Source organism: Mesoplodon mirus (assembly GCF_964341445.2).
Source record: "Mesoplodon mirus genome assembly, chromosome: 9".
NCBI classification, from domain to species: domain Eukaryota; kingdom Metazoa; phylum Chordata; class Mammalia; order Artiodactyla; family Ziphiidae; genus Mesoplodon; species Mesoplodon mirus.
Window position 1 is genome coordinate 64,412,793 of NC_138985.1, and position 18,528 is coordinate 64,431,320.

The 18,528-nt window shown below is 42.0% G+C and overlaps 1 protein-coding gene across 2 annotated transcripts in view; it reads right to left on the reverse strand.

Moving 5' to 3' along the window:
* Nucleotides 1–18,528, reverse strand: part of GSDME (gasdermin E) — a 101,951-nt gene that overhangs the window by 66,745 nt on the left and 16,678 nt on the right. The window contains exon 1 of one of the 2 annotated variants that reach the window (XM_082631826.1): nt 2,283–2,347. The exons of the other annotated variant lie outside the window; for it this stretch is intronic. The gene's annotated coding sequence lies outside the window, so the exon portion shown is untranslated. Of the gene's footprint in view, nt 1–2,282; nt 2,348–18,528 lie in introns of those variants that run through there. 2 annotated transcript variants of the gene reach the window in all.

The following is an 18,528-nucleotide window of genomic DNA, read 5'->3' on the forward strand; positions in this document are numbered from 1 at the left end:
AAGTCCTTTCTACACATTTCCTCATTTAATCTCCATGATAACCCTGAGTAGGCACTGTCCATATTTTACAGATGTGGAAACTAAAGTTCAAAGATGTTAAGTAACTTGCCCAAGATAACAAGAAAAAAAGCAGCAGCCCTGACATCCAAGAGCCTGCCTGGTACCATGAGCTAGCCCTGGGGTTGCTGGCACTGGCCTGGTGTTTTCCTGGAGAACATGAACATCACAGAATGTCAACATCTGGCAAGGGCACTCTGTGGTCATGATAAATCAAGACCAAAACAAGACCTCTCATAGTCTTATCTGACCACAGACAAAATATGAACACTGTCCAAACCACAAAAATGACCAAACACTCCCACCATCCCCACCAACTCTAAACACAAGTGACTGCGGTTCTCAGCCAACCACAGTTTTAGCCTCACTCCTTTCAGATAAGATTTATGAAGATACTCCAGAGAATTTCCCTCACTTTCTGACAGCACCCAATTCAGAGCAAAGTCCTAGCTCCTTAAACTCTCCCCCAAATCGCCTACAAGCCCAAATCCTGTAACTCCCTTCTGCACTCAGTTACGGAGATGCCCAGGGTTCCCCATGGAGCGAAGTCTTCCTCATTCAGCAAGCAATGATCCATCCCCTTCAACTCCACCTGTGTTCCCAGAGGTCTTTGACTAGAAGGCACTGAATGTCAAGTAGAGAAATAGTGCTGAGCCCAGATTCCAAACGAGGTCCACCTGCCTCCCAAGCCTGAGCCCTGAACCACCCTGCTCTGCCGACTCCGCAGTCAGGTTTTGTTTGTTTGTTTGTTTGTTTGAATTTGGACTACATATAATTTGTTTTGTAAAGTAAGAAAAGGTGCTCAAAAGGGTAAACTTCAGTTATGGTGGAAGCAAAAACCATGGCTATAAAACATGTTATTTCTTCATTATCTAGGAAAATGAGACACCGCTGTTAGTACTTGTCTCCTAACAACTTCAGCACATTTTGAATTTCGTTTTCTAAATAAAGTGAAATTGAGTCTATTAAATTAAAACAGAGGTGTCATCCTTCTGTATCTTCCGGTGCTTACAGCCCAGTACCTTCATTTTTGTAATAAGAAGGCAAATTAAAGACAAGGTACTCCATCATTTCTTTCTAAAATAAAAATCTGAAATAAAAAACAAATGATCACAAGACAGGCATGAGATTGAAAAAGGAGTCAGGGCAAGGCAGCAAAGGCTTTTAGGAAGTGGAGTGGCTAACAGGAGACTGATTAAGAATAAAGAATCCTCTGGTCCCCTTGAGGGTTCAAAAAGAACAAAAAGAAAAGCACTTCTGGAAACCATAAGGCTTCCTCCTAAAGCAGGCGAGCTAAGGGCAGCAGCTGGGGGCTTGGGCCGCATTTCTCAGATCTCTCTAATTGCCTGGGCTCACCTTCTCCCGGCTGTTTTCCTTTACGAGAAGAGTTCATTGGCGGTGGCTTTGGAAAACGATTAATTTACTCTACATTTATTCAGCTGTTTCTCTGACCTAACAGCAATATTTCATTCCACTCTAACTAGACTATCTCTTAAAGGCATCGATCCCAAGGCATCCGTCCCTCTGAACAGTCCTCTGAACAGAGCAGACTCTCAATGAGAGGTTTTTTTTGAATACTCTACAACCAGCGCCTTTCTAAGACCGCCCTCTGGTCTTTCCCGGTCAGGTGCAGATGGGAAGGGGTCTGGGATCCGCACGTTGAGGCCCCGTGAGCAGCGGTGATGTCATCCCACCCAGGCCGAAAACTCCCAAGGGGCTTGGCCTCCTCCACAAGCTCGGGGCCCAGTATCCCGTACCCCAGGGATGGGGAGTTGGTCCAGCCCAGAGAGTGAATTCCAAGCCGGCCCTCGCCTTCCTTCCACGCACATAAAACGCCCCAGCGCCCGGCCACGGACAGCCTAGCGCACCCGGAGGAGAAACCGGAAGACAAAGAATGAAGAAGTGGGGAGAGGGCGCAAAGGGTCGGGGAGAGGACAGTAGGTACCCACTGCCCTAGCAACAGCCAGGGAAGGAAGTGGCAGTGGGAAGGGGGAGGAGAGGGGATGGGAAAGGGGTCGGGGGGACAGAGACGGGGGCTGGGAACGCGGACGAGGAGGGGACGCCATGGGGCCGGCGGTCCAGCTGCGGGCAGCCCACCCATTCGAACCCCATAGGACTAAGGGGCAGACGAGAGGGTGTCCCCTAGAGAAAGAGCCGCGCGGGCTCGGCTCCCCAAGGTCAGGGCCGGATCCGGAGCCGAGCCAAGCCGAGCCGCCCGCACTTACCTCCCTGCAGCCTCGCGCCCCGCGCCCGCAGCCTGCCGAGTCTTAGAAGCCCCGCGGGTTGGGCCGGGCCGGGGCGGGGATCTCGAGGGAAGAGGGCGGGCGGCGGGACCTTTGATTCGTCCCCGCCCCCTGGAGCCGGGCGGGGCGGCCGGAGGAATGAGCTCTGAGAATTTGCGCTCAGGAGTATTGAGTTCTTCAGCAGGGCCTGGAGCGAGGCCCCCATATGCTCTGGGCATATCCTTAGGTTAGTTACCCCACCTCCTTATATTTTTGTCAGTAAAGCTGTCCCTGACTATTCAAATTAAAAGTACAGCCAGTCCACCACCCTACAGGAACACACCCTAGTTCCTCGCTGGCTTTATCTTCTTTGCACTAATCACCATCTGATAGACTATACACATCATACTTATTTCATGCATTATGTTTCTCTTCCCTAGAATGTCAGCTCCACGAGGGGAGGAGCTTTTGTCTCTTTTGTTCACTATACCCCGCAACCAGCATAGTACCCGATGGATGGATGGTTGATAGTAAATAATTGTTGAGTTAATTAATGCATCCTCTTGTTTCTCCTACTAGACTGTAGGGGTCTCACTCATCTTTGCAGTACTTGGCACAGGGTAGGTGAACAATTAATTATTGGTTGTTGGATGAATGAGTGACTTGAAATGGTCAAGAGAGAGAGGTGGTCCCCTTTTGGTCCCCTGCCTGGCCGAAGAGATTAGACTGTCTTGGCCCTGTCAAGAGACTTACTAATCTATACTATTGCTTCTCTGTCCTCAAAATTATACAGTGATGACTCTGACTTGTTACAGAGATTATTGTCTCCTGACCTTGGCCATTAACCTCAAGAACATCCTTATAAGCAGCATGTTCATGAAGTTCCCACCAATAAGCCCAGCCCTCTGTCTAGGTAGGTAACCACTTGTAACTGAGAGTACCTGAGATTTTTGGTGCAACAGTTACTCAATGGCTTCAAATTCTTCGCTTTATTTTTTTGTCCTGTCCACTGGCTTTCAATTAAATGCTTGAGGAAGATAGTATAAGATCAGCAGCTAATATTTATGTAGCACTTTCTAATTACTGTCACCAAGCATGGTTCTAAGTACCTTACATGCATTGATGGATTCATTTACTTCTCACAGCAACTGGTTGGAGGTCCAAGTTACAAATGAGTAACCGGGGGCAAAAGATGGGAAGCCCACCCACCTGAAAAGAGAGCCAAGATTTAAACCCAGACCATTTGACACTGTAACAGAGCAGGATCCTATGGGGCCTTCCCGGAATAGACCCCCCCAACCCTCTGCTGTAGCTCCTCTCAGCAGTACTGAAGGAACAGTATCTGATGCACATTTCCTGAGTTGTTTTACAGATGCCTAAACCACCACCAGATGGAAGAAATTAACTACATGATGACCATGACCAGACCTACTGGCAGCTAAGGATTGATAATGTTAACCCCTGTGACACCACCCTGTTACCTCACCATCACATACCCTGGAACACCCCTCCCTCACCTGGCCTTTAAAAATGCTTTGGTGAAACCCATTGGGGAGCTCGGGTGTTTTGAGCACTAGCTGTCCTGAACTCCTTGCTTTGGGCCCTGAAATAAACACTGCACTTTCCTTCACCGCAACCCAATGTCAGTAGTTTGGCTTTACTGCGTGAGAGTGAGCGGATCCAAGTTTGGTTCGGTAACAACACCATCTGAGCTTTAAAACCACTGGACGGTACAGACTCTTCAGAAAATAAGAAACACAATAAGAGTTACCCCACCAAGCAGTGTTTGACCATGTATGTGTTGGGAGAGAGGGATGAAATGTGTCTAGGAAAGTTCCCTCCGTCCCCTTCCCCATGGCTACGTTTCCTGTCCCTGATGGGTGGAATCAGGATTCTGGCCCAGCCCAAACTGAGAGTCTCAACTTTTCTGTTGTATTTTTTGAACAGTTGTGCTTATTATTATTATTATTATTATTATTATTAAAGTATTTGAAGACTTCAGACAGACAAATGCAAGATGGGAATTTTAGCCCAACTAGGAAAAAAAATGAATAAAAAGATAACATCCAACCCCAACGCTCTCACCCCACTGTAGGTGTATCCCTTTAGGAAAACAGAGCTATGACAGAATTCTGCAGGAGATAAATTGGGGTGGTCATAGTGATGGAAGTGTTTGCTTTTAATAAGATTCCCTCTGTGGACTATGTTTCAACTTATAGAACCCACTGAAACACATCTATGGGGGTGTTGTGTATTTCCTACTCTTTTCCCAGACCCTTACTGAATAAGCAACTTGTAAAGGTCAGCAAAAATTGATAAAATTTATTACTGGGGTGTATTTCATAAATGAACATGCTAACAAACCGTCTCTGCATGGCTGCTGTTAACTACTTCCAAGTTCTTTGGGAGCCACTTTTGAAGAGAGAGACCTGCACTCTTTTAGATAAATAGCCTCCATGGTGGAGAAATAACACACAGGCTTTGGATCGGTTAGATTTGGGTCAAATCCAGCCTACCACTTACCGCTGAATGACCTTGGGCAAATTTTTAACTTCCCATTTAAAAATTGCCTATAGAGAGATTAAAAGAGAAGATGTACGAAAAGCACTCAGCACATAGTAGACCCTAAATAAAAGTTCATTTCCTTTCCTTCACTAATTACTTTTTGGTTAATGTCACTTTTAAGTTGAGCCTAAAAATTTTCACCTACGTATAATTTTGTCTTTTACCATATTGACTGCTTCCCAGAGGAACATCGCTACTAACATAACTTAAAATAAAATTTGGCATACATTGATCTATATTTTTAAACCAATTTAATTTACTTCCCTGAATCCTAAAAGTGGTTTTTTTTGCAACTGGAGACTGCATTGCCAATGCATATTATCAATTACCACTCTAAAATAAAAAGCTTAAGGAAGGTTAAATATGGCCCAGAATTAACAGCCCATTTCTTTCAATGTCCCAACCATCTCTTATTCAATTGCAAGGTACAGATACAGACAGAAGAAGAACTGAAATTTACTTGTTGGCCAGCAAATGATCAACCAAAATTGTCCAAATTTAAAGTCTCAAGGCAAATATGATTAGACAAATAAGGAAATAAAGTAATTTGTTGTTCAGTTATTATTTACAGCACTACAAACTACCCTAAAACTTAGTGGCTTGAAACAACAATCATTTTATTACATCTCACGATTTTGTGGGTCAGGGCTCAGCTCAATGATTCTTCAGTATCATGTGGCATTGACTGGGATCACTCAGCAGAATTTAGCTAGTAAATAGCCTAGTCTGGAAGGTCCAGGATGGATGACTTCACCCACATGTCTAACACCTTGGCAGGGAGGGCTGGAAGGCAGTGCTCAGCTGGGGTTATGAACCACACCCCTTACATGTGGCCTCTTTATCATGATGATCTAGGGGAAGTCTTACGTAGAGGCTCAGGGCTCCAAAAGCAAGTATTCCAAGAAACAAAGCAGAAGCTATGTCTTATGACTTAGGGCCTGAAAACCCAGAATGTAACTTCCACAGCAATCTATTGTTGAAGCAAGCCCAGATTCAAAGACAGGGGAATTATACTCTACCTCTCAATGGGAGAAAGAGTGAAGAGTTTCCAGACATCTTCATTCTACTATACTTGTTTTTATGAAAGAGAATGCCATTAAATAACAATAATAAACAAATAATAAAAAGTTAGTTTAAAAGAAAAAAACAACTCCTATATTTTCTGTTCATTGTTCACGTAGAAACACATACCATTGCCAGCATAAAGGAGATTTGCAATGAAGACTGGCAGTCATCTACCAGAGGTCAGGTTTCTAGAAACATTCAGGAATAACATTATTGCTGCACAAGTTTTTCTCACCCCATTATCATTATACTTAAAGATTACTCAGCGTCCAAGTTGCTATCCCCAGCATAGAGAAAGGCAAAGTCCATGCATCTGACATTTTGTTAATTTAACAAATACTTATTTAGGACCTACTATGTCCCAAGCACTACATTAGAAACTGGGGATATACTGGTGAGTGAGGGAAACGTGGTCTATGCCCTCATGGAGCATGGAGACTACCTGGGAAGGCAGACAGATAAACACTAAAGAGGAAGTGTGGGAAGTTCCATGGTCAGATGCTACGGGAAGGCTTAGCTAGAGCATGTAACGTGGTGAAGGAGGAAAGGTAGCCAGGTCAAGGAAAGGCAATGGGTCAGGGTAAGTGAACTGCCAAAACAAATAAAACCTCACATTACAATGGCTCAAACATCACAGCAGTTTATTTTTTCTCAGTGAACAACCTAAGGTAGTTCCTGAGTGTGGGAAAAGGAGGTCAGTCTCTGTTCCTTCAGGAACCAACCTGGAGAGGCTCTGCCATTTGCAATTCAAGGCCGCCAAGGATGCCAGGCATTGGCATCTCCAGAAAGCTGAGAAGGAAAGAACCTGGAGGCTCCCTTGTGGGAGAGTTTCATGGGCCTGGCACTTTGCCTGTGTACCTTCCTCTGCCTAGAAATCAGTCCTGCTCATCACAAGGGAGGCAGGAGGATGTAGTCCTGGTGCCCAGGAAGAAAGAGGAAATGGGTTTCTGAGAGCAGTAGTGGGCTCAGCTTCAAAATGCTTTTAGAGGACAAATAGGCATTGGACAAATAGGTATAGGACAACCTCAAAGCTTTTATAAAGAATCCCAGGTCTTCCCTGGTGGCGCAGTGGTTGAGAGTCCGCCTGCCGATGCAGCGGACACGGGTTCGTGCCCCAGTCCGGGAAGATCCCATATGCTGCAGAGCGGCTGGGCCTGTTAGCCATGGCCACTGAGCCTGCGCGTCCGGAGCCTGTGCTCCGCAACAGGAGAGGCCACAACAGTGAGAGGCCCGCGTACCGCAAAAAAAAAAAAAAAAAAAGAATCCCAATTAGGGGACAGCTGAACTGTTTTTAGTTTAAATCATTTATTTTTGGATTATATAATGCATACTATGAAAAAATTAAAACTTTTAAAATCCTGTGCCGGGTTTAAAGGATATCTAAGAAAACATGGAGAAACTGGTGATAGAGTGGGGGAGGGATACTTTATCTTTATTAGTGATACAACTTCTTCTCTGAGTTTTAAGTGGAGGGGGAGAGTGGGAATTGAATACACATTTGTTATTTGGTGAGGTCCTTAAAAAGGCTAATTGCAATGGAAAAAACAATTTGGCAAGAAAAAAAATATCTTGGCACCTGATTCAATCTTGACTGATTGCTAGAAGCACCCGTGCAATAAATTTGTCAGCCTGAATGAGGAGAAAACGGCTTCAGAAGTTCAGCCCCTGCCACTCCCTGGGCACCTTTGACACCATGAAAGATTTTACATTCTTCCAAACTGCTGGTAGAAGTGGATTTTTTTTTCTAATAGCATACTTTGAAATCTTCAAGCTTCTCTTTTTGTTTTCCAGATGACCTGCACCTGTCACCTCACTGCAAGGCTGGGTTTCTCTGAGGAATCTAGACAGCCAGTAGGAAATGGATACACAGGGACTTCAGAATTCAAGTAGGCTTGCCTTCTGAAAGTAAATCCATCTTCCTCTGCTAATGTTCACATATTAAAAGCAATAAAGGGGCTTCCCTGGTGGCGCAGTGGTTGAGAGTCCGCCTGCCAATGCAGGAGACACGGGTTCGTGTCCCGGTCCGGGAAGATCCCACATGGCGCGCAGCGGCTGGGCCCGTGAGCCATGGCTGCTGAGCCTGCGCGTCCGGAGCCTGTGCTCCTCAACGGGAGAGGCCACAACAGTGAGAGGCCCGCGTACCGCAAAAAAAAAAAAAAAAAACCAATAAAAACATCAACACTGTGATGGTTAATTTTGTGTGTCTACTTGACTGGGTTAAGGGATGCCCAGATAGCTGGTAAAACATTGTTCTGCATGTGTGTGTGACGGTTTTCTGGAAATAGATTAGCATTTGAATCTGTAGACTGAGTAAAGAAGATCACCCTCACCAATGTGGGTGGGCATCATCCAATCTCTTGAGGGCCTGAATAGAACACGAAGGTAAAGGAAGGGAAATTTGCTCTCTCTACCTGAGTTGGGACATCCATCTTCTCCTGCCCTCAGACATTGGTGCTTCTGGTTCTCCAACCTTCAGACTCAGACTGAACTATACCACTGGCTTCCCTGGTTTTCCAGATAATAGATGGCAGATCTTGGGATCCTCAGTCTCCATTATCATGTGAGCCAATTCCTATAATAGATCTCCTCAAATAAAGATATAATCTATATATCTATATATAGAACCAAACAGAACCAATAGGCTATATCTCTGTATATCTATATAGATATAAAGAAAATTTTTCCCAGAAAATTTTATATATCTATACGGATATATCTGTCTGTATATCCGTATAGATATATCCTATTGGTTTTGTTCTCTGGAGAACCCTGACTAATACACACACTGAAAACCAACCAAACAGGCAAATCCCAGAGTCACTTAGGTGGCTGATTAAGACTTGGCAGTTTCATGATTTTGGAGCTGGCACAAGCACTAAGTTTGGGTCCCAGCTCTGCCTCTTACTTGCACTTACTACTCCTCCAAGCCTCAGTTTTCTCATCTGTAAAGTGGAGCTGATAACACCTAACTCACATGATGACTGTGATTCATCTGGCACCCAGTAGATACTTGAAATGGTAGCTGTCCTTATTTTCAGGTTCCTTGGAATTCCATTCCATTTTACAAACATCACTGAGTGCCCACTATGTACCTGAATAATGGCATTCTCTGCCGTTAAAAAGCTCACAACTACTAGAGGAATGACCTGCTGAAAAAGTTTAAAAAGAAGCCAGTAATTCTGACTTGGGAGGGAAAGTTGTTGGGAAATGTGTCCTGGAAAGACTAGCCTTTGATCAAGGACCCTGTGGCAAATGATCCAGAAAAGAACAACAAACATCTTTGAAATCTCTCTAGATTCCATTTCTCATTGCTCTCTCCTCACCAAAAAAAGCCCTGCCCACACAGGGTAATGACAAACATTCCCCCCAGCTATGAAATAAGCCTCACATTCTAGAATCAGAAATATGCTTGAAATGTAGATATCCCTAAAGGAAGTCACAGGTAGATGAGACAAACAATCATGTTAAAGCATAAGTGTTAGCCACAGCAATCAGAGAAGAAAAGGAAATAAAAGGAATCCAAATTGTAAAAGAAGAAGTAAAGCTGTCACTGTTTGCAGATGACATGATACTATACATACAGAATCCTAAAGATGCTACCAGAAAACTACTAGAGCTAATCAATGAATTTGGTAAGGTAGCAGGATACAAAATTAATGCACAGAAATCTCTGGCATTCCTGTACACTAATGATGAAAAATCTGAAAGTGAAATCAAGAAAACACTCCCATTTACCATTGCAACAAAAAGAATAAAATATCTAGGAATAAACCTACCTAAGGAGACAAAAGACCTGTATGCAGAAAATTATAAGACACTGATGAAAGAAATTAAAGATGATACAAATAGATGGAGAGATATACCATGTTCCTGGATTGGAAGAATCAATATTGTGAAAATGACTCTACTACCCAAAGCAATCTACAGATTCAATGCAATCCCTATCAAACTACCACTGGCATTTTTCACAGAACTAGAACAAAAAATTTCAAAATTTGTTTGGAAAAACAAAAGACCCCGAATAGCCAAAGCAATCTTGAGAACGAAAAACGGGGCTGGAGGAATCAGGCTCCCTGACTTCAGACTATACTACAAAGCTACAGTAATCAAGACAGTGTGATACTGGCACAAAAACAGAAACATAGATCAATGGAACAGGATAGAAAGCCCAGAGATAAACCCACGCACATATGGTCAACTTATCTTTGATAAAGGAGGCAGGAATGTACAGTGGACAAAGGACAGCCTCTTCAATAAGTGGTACTGGGAAAACTGGACAGGGACATGTAAAAGTATGAGATTAGATCACTCCCTAACACCATACACAAAAATAAGCTCAAAATGGATTAAAGACCTAAATGTAAGGCCAGAAACTATCAAACTCTTAGAGGAAAACATAGGCAGAACACTCTATGACATAAATCACAGCAAGATCCTTGTGGACCCACCTCCTAGAGAAATGGAAATAAAAACAAAAATAAACAAATGGGACCTAATGAAACTTCAAAGCTTTTGCACAGCAAAGGAAACCATAAACAAGACCAAAAGACAACCCTCAGAATGGGAGAAAATATTTGCAAATGAAGCAACTGACAAAGGATTAATCTCCAAAATTTATAAGCAGCTCATGCAGCTCAATAGCAAAAAAACAAACAACCCAATCCAAAAATGGGCAGAAGACCTAAATAGACATTTCTCCAAAGAAGATATACAGACTGCCAACAAACACATGAAAGAATGCTCAACATCATTAATCATTAGAGAAATGCAAATCAAAACTACAATGAGATGTCATCTCACACCAGTCAGAATGGCCATCATCAAAAAATCTAGAAACAATAAATGCTGGAGAGGGTGTGGAAAAAAGGACACACTCTTGCACTGCTGGTGGGAATGTGAATTGGTACAGCCACTATGGAGAACAGTATGGAGGTTCCTTAAAAAACTAAAAATAGAACTACCATATGACCCAGCAATCCCACTACTAGGCATATACCCTGAGAAAACCATAATTCAAAAAGAGACATGTACCAAAATGTTCATTGCAGCTCTATTCACAATAGCCCAGAGATGGAAACAACCTAAGTGTCCATCATCGGATGAATGGATAAAGAAGATGTGGCACATATATACAATGGAATATTACTCAGCCATAAAAAGAAACGAAATTGAGCTATTTGTAATGAGGTGGATAGACCTAGAGTCTGTCATACAGAGTGAAGTAAGTCAGAAAGAGAAAGACAAATACCGTATGCTAACACATATATGTGGAATTTAAGAAAAAAAATTGTCATGAAGAACCTAGGGGTAAAACAGGAATAAAGACACAGACCTACTTGAGAATGGACTTGAGGCTATGGGGAGAGGGAAGAGTAAGCTGTGACAAAGTGAGAGAGAGGCATGGATATATACACACTACCAAACGTAAGGTAGATAGATAGTGGGAAGCAGCCGCATAGCACGGCGAGATCAGCTCGGTGCTTTGTGACCGCCTGGAGGGGTGGGATAGGGAGGGTGGGAGAGAGGGAGACGCAAGAGGGAAGGGATATGGGAACAGATGTATATGTATGACTGATTCACTTTGTTATAAAGCAGAAACTATTAAAAAAAAGTATAAATGTTGATATCCTTTCTGGATAGCAGTTTGATCAGGCGGTTGTAAGATACACAGGAGGTGTACAAAAAGGAAACCACTATTTTGCAACTTTGCTACTTTTAGTTTAGTTAGAAGAGTGGGGCACCAGGTTCTGATATCTATAATTGCTACATTTTTTTGAATGCTTACTTTGGGTCCAGCATGGTCTTTAATAAACATTATTTCATCGACTCTTTGTACAACTCTATAAAGTATTATTATCCCTGTTTTACAGATGGAAAACAAAACAAAACAATCCTCAAGAGGCAGCCTACAAGTCTGGCACAATTGATACTAGGATTTAAGGTCTCAGGTCTCAGTCCAAGCCTTAACTTTTGATTACTGCCTGACAGGTGAATTTTGGGAGAAGTCAAACATTTAAACACAATCCTGAAAGTTCAGCTTTTCACCTTCATGCTAATTAATTTTCACTCACTCAAAACAGATAGTTATTTCTTCTGTTCTTGAAGGCTTTCTGGAATAGTGATTCCTAAAACAACCCCTGCAATCCAGTGTAATGATTTCTATTACCCTGATATTAAAATATATTATTTTTATGCCTTCTAGAAATCTCTTTTTCTAAGAAAGTGAGGAAGTTTGCTTGGGCTGGATTTTCAAGGGAGGAGGAAATTGTAGGGACTTCCTTTTGTTCCTACTAAAGCTTTTGTCATTTCTTCTAAAATTGCCACAAAACAGTCATTATAAGGCTAAGAAATCTGAGATAAAATTGCATTTAAAATCTTTTATTATCCATAATATGCACAAGAACCTAAAACATTTTCTCAGATCACAATTTAGAGGCTGATTTCCTCTTTTATGTGTTGTCTGACAATTCTCCACTATTAGGGAGTCCAGAAAAAATGCTTTTGATGGCTCTTCAGGCATGTTTATATAATACTTTATTAAATGCCATCTGCTTTTGCTTTATTAATGTTTTATTAAGGACCATGTGGCTGTTGCTAGATCATATAGACTCTCCAGTGAGTCAGTTCTCACCTCTCAATAAATTATCAAGAGTCATCATTAGCATAAAAGATGAAATCGGGTAGTGGAAAGAGGAGGAAACCAGGACACCTATGTCCCAAGGCTGCCCCTAACTGGTGCTGTGGTCAGCATGGTCCCTCTACCTGTCTGGGCCCATGTGTGTCACCTGGAAATCAAAGGTTGCACGCAATCTCTGAGATGACTTCAAACTTTAAAATTCTAGGTCAAAAGCTCAAATGCAGTGCTGTGGGCCAAAAACCCCAGGAGCATGGGGGAGGGCATGTAAACACCTTCCTGGATACAGCCTGGACAAAGAACTGGTAAGATTTAGGACAGGTGGGAGAGGGACCAGCATATCCTCAGCCAGGTGGAGACTTCTGTAAGGTCTGGGGCGGGAGTGGGGACCTGAGATGGGAAAGACAGGCTGACAGCAGATGAGGGAGGGCTTTTCCTGACGATGGGAAATTGTCAATTACATCTTTTCTCCACATCATTTTTTTCCCTTCTTGTCCTCAACAATCTATAGTCCTTGGGAGCCAGCCATTCAAATAGGTCTAGGCAAACAGATTGGTCTCTTTAGTGCTTTAAACATCACGCTTAAAGCAAGAGTTTCCCAAATGGTGCAGCATGCAGTTGACAAGAGGACCTAGAAATTGAAGCCTTTGGCCCTGGAGATGTGAGTCACTCACTGGCTGGTTCTTGTATGAATACTTTTATTTTCTTATTTTTTAAAAAATTTTATTGGAGTAGAGTTGATTTACAATGTTGTATTCATTTCTGCTGTGCAGCAAAGTGAATCAGTTATACATGAAGACTTTTATTTTCTAGGTGTGCCATGATATGACAAAGATTGGGAGTGCTACTCTAAAGCAATCTTATCCACCAAATGAATTTGCTTAGCTAGTGTTACTTATCAGCAGTTCAAACATAAACAGCATTTGTATTAAATTGTTTTTATATACTAATATATAAAACATACATTATATATTTACATCTACAAGATGTAGACCCCATATCTATTTTCTTGCACTTTAACCACATATGTAGATTGTTGTTTGGTTACTGGGTTCTTTTCTTGAAATGACAAATTAATAGGGAAATAAAGAAAATATATGTGCTGTTTGCAGTCTGGCACGTAAGGAGCTTGAAAATCACTACTGCATCCTAACAAGTAAAAAGCTGAACAAAGTGAAAAATCAACAACTCTTCTTAGATTTGCTAGAGAGGTGAGGCCATAGAGCAAAATGGTATCTTGGAGAGACACACATGCAGGAACAAAGAACCAGTGCTGAGGTAGGAAAACCTGAACTGTAATTGACAAATTGCTGGAGGCTCAGAGGGGATGAGTCTAAAAGTTAGAAACTTTCCAGCACCGGTGAGTTTTACCTCTAGGACCTCTACAAGGTTCTCACAGTTAATATCAGAGGAAAATCTCCTCTTGCATCCAGAAGGGGGAGGGGAAAAATTCTCATTTTAAAATTTACCACTGCATCCATTTCTTCTTAAGAAGGTCTGTCTTCAAGAAAAACTATTTCACCAAAGCCTAACCTATTGAGATTTTATCAAGACACTGACCTGGAGGAAGGGAAATACCCAACTTCAGCCCACTCTAGCCGCCCTGTCCTACCCAAGGGAGGAGAAAGAAACTGAGATACACTTGTGCAATCCCAAATCCAGAGGCTCACTAAGGGTCTGAGATCCAATCACAGTCTCCCAAGGCAAAGGAAATAAAAGCAAAAATAAACAAATGGGACCTAATCAAACATATGCTTTTGCACAGTGAAGGAAACCATAAATAAAATGAAACAACAACCTACGGAATGGGAGCAAATATTTGCAAACGACGTGACTGGTAAGAGCTTCATTTCTAAAATATACAAACAGTTCATACAGCTCAAACAATCCAATCAAAAAATGGGCAGAAGACCTAAAAAGACACTTCTCCAAAGGGCACATACAGATGGCCAACAGGCACATGAAAAGGTGCTCAACATTGCTAATTATTAGAGAAATGCAAATCAAAACTACAATGAGGTATCGCCTCACACCGGTCAGAGTGGCCATCATCAAAGTCTAAAAATAATAAATGCTGGAGAGGGTGTGGAGAAAAGTGAACCCTCTTGCACTGTTGGTGGGAATGTAAATTGGTGCAGCTACTATGGAGAACAGTATGGAAGTTCCTTAAAAAACTAAAAATAGAGTTAACATATGATCCAGCAATCCAACTCCTGGACATATACATGGAGAAAACTCTAATTTGAAAAGATACATACACCCCAATGTTCATAGCAGCACTATTTCCAATAGCCAAGACATGGAAGCAGCCTAAGTGTCCACAACAGATAAATGGGTAAAGAAGCTGTGGTATATATACAATGGAATATTACTTGGCCATAACAAGAAATGAAATAATGCCATTCGTAGCAACATGGACGGAACTAGAGATTATCATACTAACTGAAGTAAGTCAGACAAAGACAAATATCACGATATTACTTATATGTGGAATTTTAAAAAATGATACAAATGAACTTATTTACAAAACAGAAACAGACTCACAGACATAGAAAACAAATTTATGGTTGCCAAAGGGGAAATGGAGGGGAGGAATAAATTAGGAGTTTGGGATTAACAGATACACATTACTATATACAAAACAGATAAACAATAAGGACCTACTGTACAGCACAGGGAACTATATTTAATATCTTGTAATCACCTATACTAGAAAAGAATCTGAAAAAGAATATATATATATAACCGATATGTATATATCCAAATCACTTTGCTATACACCTGAAACTAATATAATATTGTAAATCAACTCTACTTTAGTTTAAAATTTTTTTAATTAAATAAAAGACTGAGATCTAATCATAGGTCTATAGAACACTTTCCTTCCCTGACACCTTACTACCACATCACTGAAGGCCTATTTACTGCAGTTTCTTTACCCAAGACATACATCATGCACAGCCTTCAACAAAAAATTACAAGGCATACTAAAAAACAAAAACACAGGGCTTCCCTGGTGGCGCAGTGGTTGAGAGTCCGCCTGCCGATGCAGGGGACACTGGTTCGTGCCCCGGTCCGGGAAGATCCCACATGCCGCAGAGCGGCTCGGCCTGTGAGCCATGGCCGCTGAGCCTGCGCGTCTGGAGCCTGTGCTCCGCAATGGGAGAGGCCACAACAGTGAGAGGCCCGCGTACCGCAAAAAAAAAAAAAACAAAACAAAACAAAAAAAAAACAAAAACACAATTTGAAAAGACAGAGTAAGCATCAGAACCAAACTCAAATATGGCAGAGATGTTGGTATTATCAGACCTGGAATTTAAAACAACTATAATTAATATGCTAAAGGTTCTAATGGGTAAAAGTAGACAACATGCAAGAACATGGATAATTGTGATATAAAAAAAATTTTTGGTCTTGTCCCTGGCTCCTGGCACAGAACTTGTAAAACTCTTGGAATCTCCTGGGTCATGATGGTGTCTTTGGTGTGTTAATAAAATGACTTTTGGCTGAGGGATGCCTAGATAGCTTCAGGATGGGGGCTGGGCACCAGAAAGACCAAACCATGTGATCAGAGGGCTGGAAATTTCAGTCCCATCCCTGACCTCTGGCAAGGGGAAGGGACTAGAGATTATGTTCAATCACCAATGACCAATAGTTTTAAACAATCATGCTTATGTAATGGAACCTCCGTAAAATCCCAATAAACAACAGGGTTTGGAGAGCTTCCAAACACATTGAGGTGCTAGGCAAGTGGTGCACCCAGAGAGGGCATAGAAGCTTGGTGCCCCTCGCCTCATACCTTGCCCTATGCATCTCTTCCATTTGGCTGTTCCTGGGTGGTGTTCTTTATAATAAACTGGTAATAGTAAGTAAAGTGCTTTCCTGATTTCTGTGAGTTATTCTAGAAAATTATCAAACCTGAGGAGGGAGTTGTAGGACTCTCCAAATTTGTAGCCAAGTCAAACAAAACTGTGGGTAACCTGGGAACCTGATACTTGTGACAGGTGTCTGAAGTGGAGACAATATTGTGGGACTGAGCCCTTAACCTGTGGGGTCAGTGCTAAATCCAGGAGTTGGTGTCAGAGTTGAACTGAATTATTGGGCATCCAGTTGGTGTCAGAGAACTGGAGAACTGGTTGGCATTAGAAAACACTCCTGAAAGTACCTGATAGTAGTGTAAGCAGAGAGATGGATATTCTAAGAAAGAATGAGAAAGAAGTACTAGAGATCAAAAATGTTGTAATAAAAATGAAGAATGCCTTTGATGGACTAATTAGTAGACTGGACATGACTGAGGTAAGAATCTCTGAGCTTGAGGATATGTCAATAGAAACTTCCAAAGCTTAAAAGCAAAGAGAAAAAAGACTGAAAAAGAGAAAACTAAATATTCAAGAACTGTGGGACAATGAAAAAAGATACCAGAAGGAGAAGAGAGAAAGGGCCAGAAGAAATATTTGAAACAATAATGACTGAAATTTTCCCAAAATTAATGTCAGATATAAAACCACAGATCCAGGAAGCTCAGAGGACACCAAGGCAGATAAATGCCAAAGAAACTATACCTAGGCATGTCATATTCAAACAGCAGAAAATCAAAGAGAAGGGAAGAAATCTTGAAAGATGAAAATATAAAGCATGTTAGATAGTGGTACATGCTAAGGGGAAAAAATAAAGAAGGGGCTAAGGAATTGTACTGGGTGGGAGGGTGGAGGGGACGGGGGTTGGGGGGCAGGGCGAAGTTTGGAATTTTCCATGAACTGACCAGGGAAAGAATCCCTGGATAGGGGAGCTTACAGTCAAATTACTGTGAGCTCTTGAATTCATGGTGGACACATTAATAATGCCTTTCTTTATTTGGAGACTGTAACAGGCTCCTTGGTGCAGTAGAAAGGGTATAACTAGGCTGGCATCATGTTCTGCCACCCACTGACTGTGTGAGCATGGGCAGGTTACCTGATTGTCTGGGCCTCTGTTTCACATCTACAGCTGAGCTTCTTCCTAAAGGACCTAGATCTGCAGGGACCCCCCTGTCCCCAGCTCAGGGTGGCTGCCCCGTGCCTATCTTCAGGTCTCAGCTTAAACTTCACTTTCTCTTGGCAGCATTCCCCAACCCACAGGTTTAGTAAGGTGTCTCTTATTTAGTCTCATATCTTCCTTCATAATAGTTTTCTCAATTCTGATTAATTAGTTGGTTGTGTAACTATTTAATGTCTGTTTTTCCTGCTGGGATGCAAGCTCTGTAAGAGGGAGAGCCATGCCTGTCTTTGTTCACTGCTACATCCCTAGCACTTCTCACAATGTCTAGCAGAGTAGGTACTCCACAAGTATCTTTTGACTGCACAGATGAATAAATGAACAGTCGAGTGGTTATGAATTAGAGATAATTCTAGGTTAAGTAATTGGCACAGTGCCTGGCATATATTTGGTGCCTAGTAAATGATAGCTGTTGATTTCATGGACATATTTCTCATCAGATGTTAGTAGTTTCCACAACTAACTTGGTTTTATGTCTTTGCAAAGGCTGTTGGGATTTTTGGGATGGGTTTCTATATAGTTCAGTAATTTTTCAGAAATACAATCACTAGAACTTAGAGAAGGTTTTTGTTTTGTCTTGTTGGTTCTTTGGGGTTTTTTTTTTCCCCTCTGGCCGGTTGCTTCTCCTTCTATATGGTAATGCCTCTTTTACCTATGAAGAAGCCATGAGATAAGACTTGAACTTCAAAGATGAAGAATCTAATTGCCAGGACTTGGATTATTTCAAGCAACAAAACACCCAATAACTTTTAAGGACCTGTTGGAATGGGGAGGGGCAGACATACCAGGTGCTGGCTAGGTTATGGGATTGCATTGTCATGGAACACCAAGCTTTTCACCTGAGCTGCCTTCCTGGTCTGAGAGGCTGTAGGTGGAAATGGTGTACAAGATAGCACTCAGCAACACCGTATGCTTTTCTTTCTCCCACCTTCATTCCTGAAGGGTCTGTCC